Genomic DNA, 7,656 nt, shown 5'->3' on the forward strand with positions numbered 1-7,656 from the left:
TTTTCTGGGAGCCAGTTTGTTCCGGCTCCCGGAAAAAGAAGCAAAATGCTCATTCTTCAGGCCATTTCACCTCACGATTCCTCCTGAAGACTCTCCCTCCTCCAGACTAGGCCCATTCATTGGGCCTAATCTGCAGCGGAGTGCGCGGCTGGATGCCGGTGCAGTGCACCGGCTTTCAGTCGCGGCTACCTGGTTTTTGGTCCGGAACCTGAGGCGGCCTCCACCTCAGGTTTCGCACCAAAAAACCCTGTGTGAACTTAACCTTATATTGCTGAGAAATTATTTTTTTTTTCCATGAACACAATTGTGGTTGCTATGAATCTCTGTCCAGGAGACATGTCTTTTTATTTTTGGCTGTGCTGGGTGATGACTACAAAAAAAATGGGAACTTTGGTACATGCGGCACCCAACAGTTAATTTGAATACGGAATAAAAGTTGAATTTCACTGCAGATTACAGTGCACTGAAGATTGCACGTTAATATTGGTTTGTCTTCTTAGTTGTGCAAACTCTCAAAAATGTTATTCCTTTTCTTTGCAGGTGTGTACCAGGGTTGCTGTCACCTATGCTAAAAATATACAGTCGATACTTGATAATCCCAAGAAAAGGCAAATGGTATTCAAATTACTAGGAAATAACTTTGTACAGAACCATTTTAGTGAATATCCAAATGATCCTAGCCTACTGGTAAGTCATAACAAGTCACATTATTTTTCATAAAGTACCTTAGATATTAATTAGATAATTTTAATACAGTACACTTGAATTGGTGGAAGTAGTGAAAGGTCCTCTTTTTAAGTTCTTAACATCTGTTTACACACGTCACTCTACTTATTATAGCACAGTTCCTGAGCAACAAGTGCAGTTAGGGTCAGTTTATATTTGTGTTGGGTATTCTGTTCGAGGAGTTTTCACCTCTCTTTCTGTAAAGAGAGGCGGAACTTAAGAGCAGATTTTACCCTGCCGTGGTGAGGGGTAGCAGGGCACTTGTCCAGGTGGTTGGGAGCTACGGTATGCCTATTCTCTGTCTCCATGACTTCACGTGACATAATCTAGTGCTGGATGCGCTGACTGTAACTAGGGCTTATTTTAGAGTAGGGCTTATATTTCAAGCATACTCCAAATACCCTGCAAAACCAAGCTAGGGCTTATTTTCAGGGTAGGGCTTATTTTGGGAGAAACATGGTATTTCATATGTAAAAAGTAAGTTACAAAATACCTTTTGAAAGCAAATAGCAAAAGTGTATTTACCATTAGAAAAAACCCAATGAAATCCTCCTATCCCTACCACAATATGATATGATAGACCTGTAGCCAATCTTCATTCAGGATAAGTGTGCCCAGTTTGTTTTTTTTCACTTTCCTATTGTTTCTTAGTAGAGATGAACGAACACTAAAATGTCCGAGGTTCGAAATCCGATTCGAACAGCCGCACACTGTTCGACTGTTCGAACGGATTTCGAACCCCTTTATAGTCTATGGGGGGAAATGCTCGTTTCAGGGGTACGCAAAATTCGATAAAATTATACTTATCAAGTCCACAAGTGACGGTCGGGCTGGATTCTCCTTGAAGTCTTCTCCCGGCGCAGCGCCCCCGCGTCTTCTTCCGGCTGGAATTCACTCTGCCTACGCATCGGGGCCTAGGCAGAGCCGACTGCGCATGCGTGGACATGCGCAGTCGGCTCTGCCCGGCCCGACGCCTGAGCAGAGTCGACTGCGCATGCGAGGGCATGCCCGCGCATGCGCAGTCGGCTCTGCCTAGGCCGGATGCCTAGGCAGAGTGAATTCCAGCCGGAAGACGCCGCGGGGACGCTGCACGGAGAAGACTTCTAAAGGTAAGAGAAGAACCAGCGTTGATTGGCAGAATGTATAGCATTCTGCCAATCAACGCTGGTTCTGTATCGAACCTTAAAGTTCGAACAGCTGGTAGTGTTCGATCAAGTACGAGTATTTCGAATACCGTAGTATTCGATCAAACACCTACTCGATCGAACACTACTCGCTCATCTCTACTGCTTAGTAGATCAGGGTTAGATAACACGCATGTGCCATCCTAAGGCAGCATTCACACTGAGTAACGCTGGCGTTTTTGTGCTTATTTGGGCACGTAGCGCCGCGTTTGCGCCGTACAACGCTACCGCAAAATAGCGCGGCGCAAACGCAGCGTCTACGCGGCGTTTACTCGGTGCTACGTGCCCAAATAAGCACAAAAAACGCCAGCGTTACTCAGTGTGAATGCTGCCTAATAGATGGAGCATATACAGTGCATGAATGATTTCTACTAGGAGAAATAGCCAGTGCAATTACACAAAACAAGGTATACATGGGAAATGTATTTTTTACAAGTAAGCAGGCCGTCTCATGCTCTATAGTTTGGACAGCCCACTTTGGCCATTGCAAGCTGAACATGTATTGGTGCTATTGGGGTGAAGATCTTGAAAGAGAGGGCACATAGGGGGTGGGTGGTCATAGGTACTGTGCAGAGGGTTTAACTACATAGTTTTTGTTTTGTTTTTAAAACATTGTATGTTGGGAAAACCTCTTTAAGCAACTAAGTATGTGACCTCCAAAGTAGTTAAGTAATGTAAATTATATCCACCCATTAAACATCGCCACTGCCAGTCGGGTCTAACGTGGGAGGGAGGCCACAGACACCGGGCTGACAAAAATACATATTGGCACCCCAGGACAAACCACGTTGGGCTGATGAACGGCAAAATTCCTTAGGTGCCATGGTCATGTTTGACCACAGGTTCTAAGCAGTTAAAATCCCCACTTGGAACTCATTTCCAAGTTAACAGTTTGCATGTTATGTTTTCCCTGCCTGTGTCTTTGGTCTTTTTTCTCTTTCTTCTCCTCTTTCCTTCCTTCTGACCCTCCTAGGTCTAGAGATCCGTGGCCAGATTTTGAATTTTTGCTGACTACTTCTGCCATTTTGAGACATGAAGATCTGCTGTTCTTCTGCAGGATGGATGAGATTCACTCCTACATGTGCAATACTCCTTCCCTTCCCTTAGACTCCAAAGGTTAACTATGTCACTCTGAATGTTAAGGGCCTGGGCTTCAATCAAAAGTGTGCCTTGTACAATGTGAGCTCTGGTCTCTCCAGGTAGATGTGGCCACATTACATTTTGCCTGACATTAATTCCCCACTTCCTAATTTGCCTTTCATAGCAGCCGTAAAGTGAGGATGGAAATATTAATCATCAGGGTCACTTCATTATACTTGAAGGTCTCATACATGGCCAACCTATACTTCTATGTAACGTTTACATTTCCAATGTTCAGATTCTGTTCCTATGTCGATAACGGATAGGCCCCTTCTACACGTTCAATCTCGTCTGACTAGGGACTTTCATAATTTATTCTGTTCCCATACTTTTTTGACCTATGGCGAGTTAGAAACCCAGTGGATCGAACTTTCATGTTCTTTTCCCCAGGGTCGGACTCACTCACCAGGGAACCGGTGAATCCCTCAGTGGGCCTTATGCCTTTAGTCCACTCCTGTTATTAATAGTGGATGTCTGGTAACAGGCATTGTAACAATCGTGGTCACAAGAAAATTTACAAGAAAATTTCCCAAATCCTTTTGTTAGGGATCACTTCAGTTGTGAAGGGGATTTTAAAGCCCTATATATTAGAAACCCCCCCCCCCCCTAAATCACCGTTTTCTAAACTGCACCCCTCAAATAATTCAAAACAGTATTTGGGAAGTTAGTTATCACTTTAAGGATTTCATGGGATTTAAAACAATATGTAGTTGAAATTTAGATCCTTTTTTTTTTTTTTCAATAATATGTTCATTTAGTCCTAAAATGAACACATTCATATGGGATTAAAAGAGAAAATGCATTTCACAGTTTGTTATGCAATTTCTCCCGAGCATGAAAATACCCCACATATGGATGTAAATTGATCTTTGGGCACACAGCAGCACACGAGAAGGAAGAAGCGACACTACATACTTGAAAAGCAGATTTTGCTGGAATAGTTTTCAAGTGCCATGCCTCATTTGCAGAGCACCTACAGCACTAAAGCAAAGGAAACCCTCCAAAAGTGAAATTTTGAGAACTACACCACTCATGAAATTTATCAAGGGGTTCATTAAGCATTTTGACCCACAGCTGTTTTACAATTTTTATTAAAATTTGGGTGTATAAATGAAAAATTCCTTAAACGTCAATTTATCTCCAAAGTTTTCATTTTCACAAGGTGTTAAAGGAGAAAAACACCCCACCATTTGTTAAAAATTTCTCCTAAATATGGAAATACCCCATATGTGGTCTTAAACTGCTATATAGGTACATGGCGGGCTCAGAATGGAAAGAACATTATTTGGACACCATTTCATATTTGCAAAGCCCCTAAAATAAGAGTACAATGGTGACTCTGTTTTGGAAACTACACCGCTAATAGAATTTATCAAGTGATATAATCAGCATTTAGACCTCACAGCTGTTTGACAAATTTTATTAGCATTGGGAATACAATTTTAATATTTCTTTCAGTCTATTTAGTCCCATTTTTTTTAACTTATACAGAGGGTTAAAGGGGTTGTCCCATAACAAGGATCCTATCCATACTGCTAGTTTATGTGGATATAAGACTTTTCCTAAATACATTGCTTTATCAAAACTGCTTCGTTTGGCTGCTATCTTAATTTATTCACTTCATTGTTGACACTGGCCCTTGGGATTATCTGCTCATTTGACAAGTGATATAGCTGCCTGCTCTCAGGGGGGGAGGGAGGGGCTGACAAGCAACGGAGCTCCTCATATAGGGGAGGGGGAGGTGAGAGCTCCGGGATTACTGTGCTGTCTATTTTCAGCTTTTCCACTTATCAGCCGGTTTAATTGAAATTGGCTGATAAGGGCTGAGATAAGGAGTCCGTTACCTCTGTATGTAATGCAAGCTGTCTCAAATCCAGCTCCGCTACATAATTTTCCACTTCAGCGTCATACTGTGGATCATAGCAGATAGCAGAGAAATTTAAACCCCGCCCACCAATGTGCGAGAAATCCAGGAAGCGAAGAGAGTACAGAGTCTTCAGGCTACAGAACAAGAGTTATGGGAATACCCCTTTAAATGAGAAAAAGCACCCCACAGTTCTTTACACAATTTCTCCTGAACATGGCAATACCCTATATTTGATCGTAAAATGTTTTATGAGTACATGGCCTAACTCAGAATAGAAAGGGCAGATTTTGCTAGAATAGTTTTCAGGTGTCATTTCATATTTGCAGGGCCCCTAAAGTATCAGTACAATGGAAACCCTCCCAAAAGTGACCCCATTTTAGAAACTACACCCCTCAAGGAATTTCTCAAGGGATGTTGTTATATTGAGCCCAAGAGTGCTTCCCAAAATTAAATGTACAAAGTGAAAATTTACATTTTTTAAGAAATTTGCCATTTTACTGCAGTGCGGAAGCAGGACAGTGCCAACAGCATTCATAAACAAGTTAGAAACATGGGGGAATTAGTAAGTGGCTAGCTTTGAAATGGTGCAATATACGCGCGTATTGAAAGCAATAGGGAAAAAAGCCGCCCATTCATTTCAATGGGGAGCCCATGTATGCCGGCACCCATAGAAATGAATGGGATCTGCTTTGTACGTGATCATTCTGAACGGGTTTTACGTTCAGAATGAGCTGAGCGTATACTCAGTGTGAAAGCACCCTAATGTTTTCTTGCTCCTAATCTTCAATCTCACTGCTTGTTTACATAAGATTTCTATTCAGCCTCACATTTACAACTCTATGGAAAAGGAAGAGGCTGAGTAGGATTCTCCTTTCAGCATGTTAATTGATTTATTGCCTTTGTGTATTAGCAGCCTTTAATCTATGCTCTAGCAGTGTTAAAAATAATAATAAAGTCAATAGTCTAAAGAGGCACCAGATCTATTTTTACTCATTCTTGCCCTTTTCTTCCATATCCAGCATACTCCAAACATGAGTAGCTTAGAATATGAGAAAATGGAAACAAAAATGAAGCTGTGGCTTTGGGATCAGTGGAAAAGAACCGCAGAGCAAACAGGATGTACTACAGGTTTGCAGTGATATCTCCATCATACATCCATTGTATAGAATAGTGCGATAATGGCTTATACTCAGAATTTGTGTTATTTCTATAGATGATGGCATGACAGAGGTCTCACCACAGATGACACATTTTATAAATCACACTTACCAGCTTGTTGAGAATGCAATGGATATGTTTTTAGCCCAGCATGAAACTAAAGACAAGGTAAATGAATAATTTAAAATGTCAAGCGATCTCAACATAACATCTTTATACAACCAATATTTAATTATTTCTTTTCAGAGCCTCTTATCTGTAATGAATGAAGAGCTTGTATCTTGGAGAACTTTTTCAAGAAAACGGCCAAGATCTGTTGAAAGTAAAGACCTGCATTTAGCCCTAACCAGAACTGAAACATTTCCATTAAATAGTACTAAAGGTAATCTATTAATATATCTATTGCCAGGGTCTGGGGTTGCTAGGTGGGGTGGCATAGACACAGAAGTCCAGTTTCTTTAGTCCAAAACAAAGGTAGAGTTTATTTTCACTCAAAAAGGTAGTGCAGCAACAAAAGGAAACAATACAAAAAACTAAACATAGAATAGGTTACCTCACCTACAATAACAGAAATCCAAAAAGCCAGTAGAATCATTCAGGACACAGCTCCAAAAATATGACCTCTCTGTTGGCTCTCCAGCCAAACTCTGCCCCAAAGTCTGCTGCGGGAGCTGGCTTCTTAAGCTCCCTTGATGAGCAGACTCTCTGCAGCTGAGTCGCTGCTGGAACATCCCCAAAGTGTGGACTGGAGGGGGGTGGAATGACAGGTCCCACTACCAACCTACCTGCCATTCCTAAAAATCCAGCCCAATACTGAGCATTTACCAAAATTCTCAGCAGACGAAAGTTGTCTGCTGAGAACAAACATTCCTTCTGGAGTTTACTTATCTCACCCACCTTAGTAGTCTGGAAGAGATTTACACCCCCTCCATTACCTGACCAGCCATCGGTTTACACTATATACACTCTAGAGCAGTGAGTGGTTCTTAACCTTAACAGTGCTATGACCCTTTAATACAGTTCCCCATGTTGTTTTGACCCCCACCCATAATTTTTTTTTTTACCTCCAATACTGTTGCTTTCAACATAGTAGCTGCTTTTAACAGAGTAGCTGCTTTAAAGATAATAGGTGCTCTCTACACACACGTGACTGGTGCACATAAGTACATTATGGCGCCAAAACTGTCACGTATACCTGTATGGTGTATGTGATGGGGTTGGCGCAATTATATCATCACACCAGGTACTTGTATGTGGGCGTATCTGCATGTGAGTAAACACGTCTGGAGACGGATAGAGGAGTGGTGTCTCAATTTCTAAGACCATTGGAAATAGGTGATTTCCAATGGTCTCAGGCGACCCCTGTGAAAGGGTCGTTCAACGCCCAAAGGGGGTTGAGAACCGCTGCTCTAGAGGATGTTTGAAAGAAATGTTCGACCTACATTGGTAGCAAGCAGAGCATGAAAGAGTTGACATCCACCATGCAAATTTATGTCTGTACTAATGGAAGGATACTTTCATATGGCATTCACATAAAGTAATGTGGAGTATCGAAATGTTTATAAAGAGGTAGATCTTTGA

At 41.7% G+C, this 7,656-nt stretch overlaps 1 long non-coding RNA gene across 1 annotated transcript in view; it reads left to right on the forward strand.

Annotated features, from left to right (window-relative positions):
- The window catches only part of LOC142195214 (uncharacterized), a 37,344-nt gene extending 36,734 nt beyond the window's left edge, over positions 1-610 (forward strand). The window contains exon 3 of the long non-coding RNA XR_012715074.1: positions 541-610. This is a non-coding gene — a long non-coding RNA (uncharacterized LOC142195214). The remainder of the gene's footprint in view (positions 1-540) is intronic.
- Positions 611-7,656: the final 7,046 nt, after the last annotated feature.

Source organism: Leptodactylus fuscus, chromosome 2 (assembly GCF_031893055.1).
Source record: "Leptodactylus fuscus isolate aLepFus1 chromosome 2, aLepFus1.hap2, whole genome shotgun sequence".
Classification (NCBI taxonomy): domain Eukaryota; kingdom Metazoa; phylum Chordata; class Amphibia; order Anura; family Leptodactylidae; genus Leptodactylus; species Leptodactylus fuscus.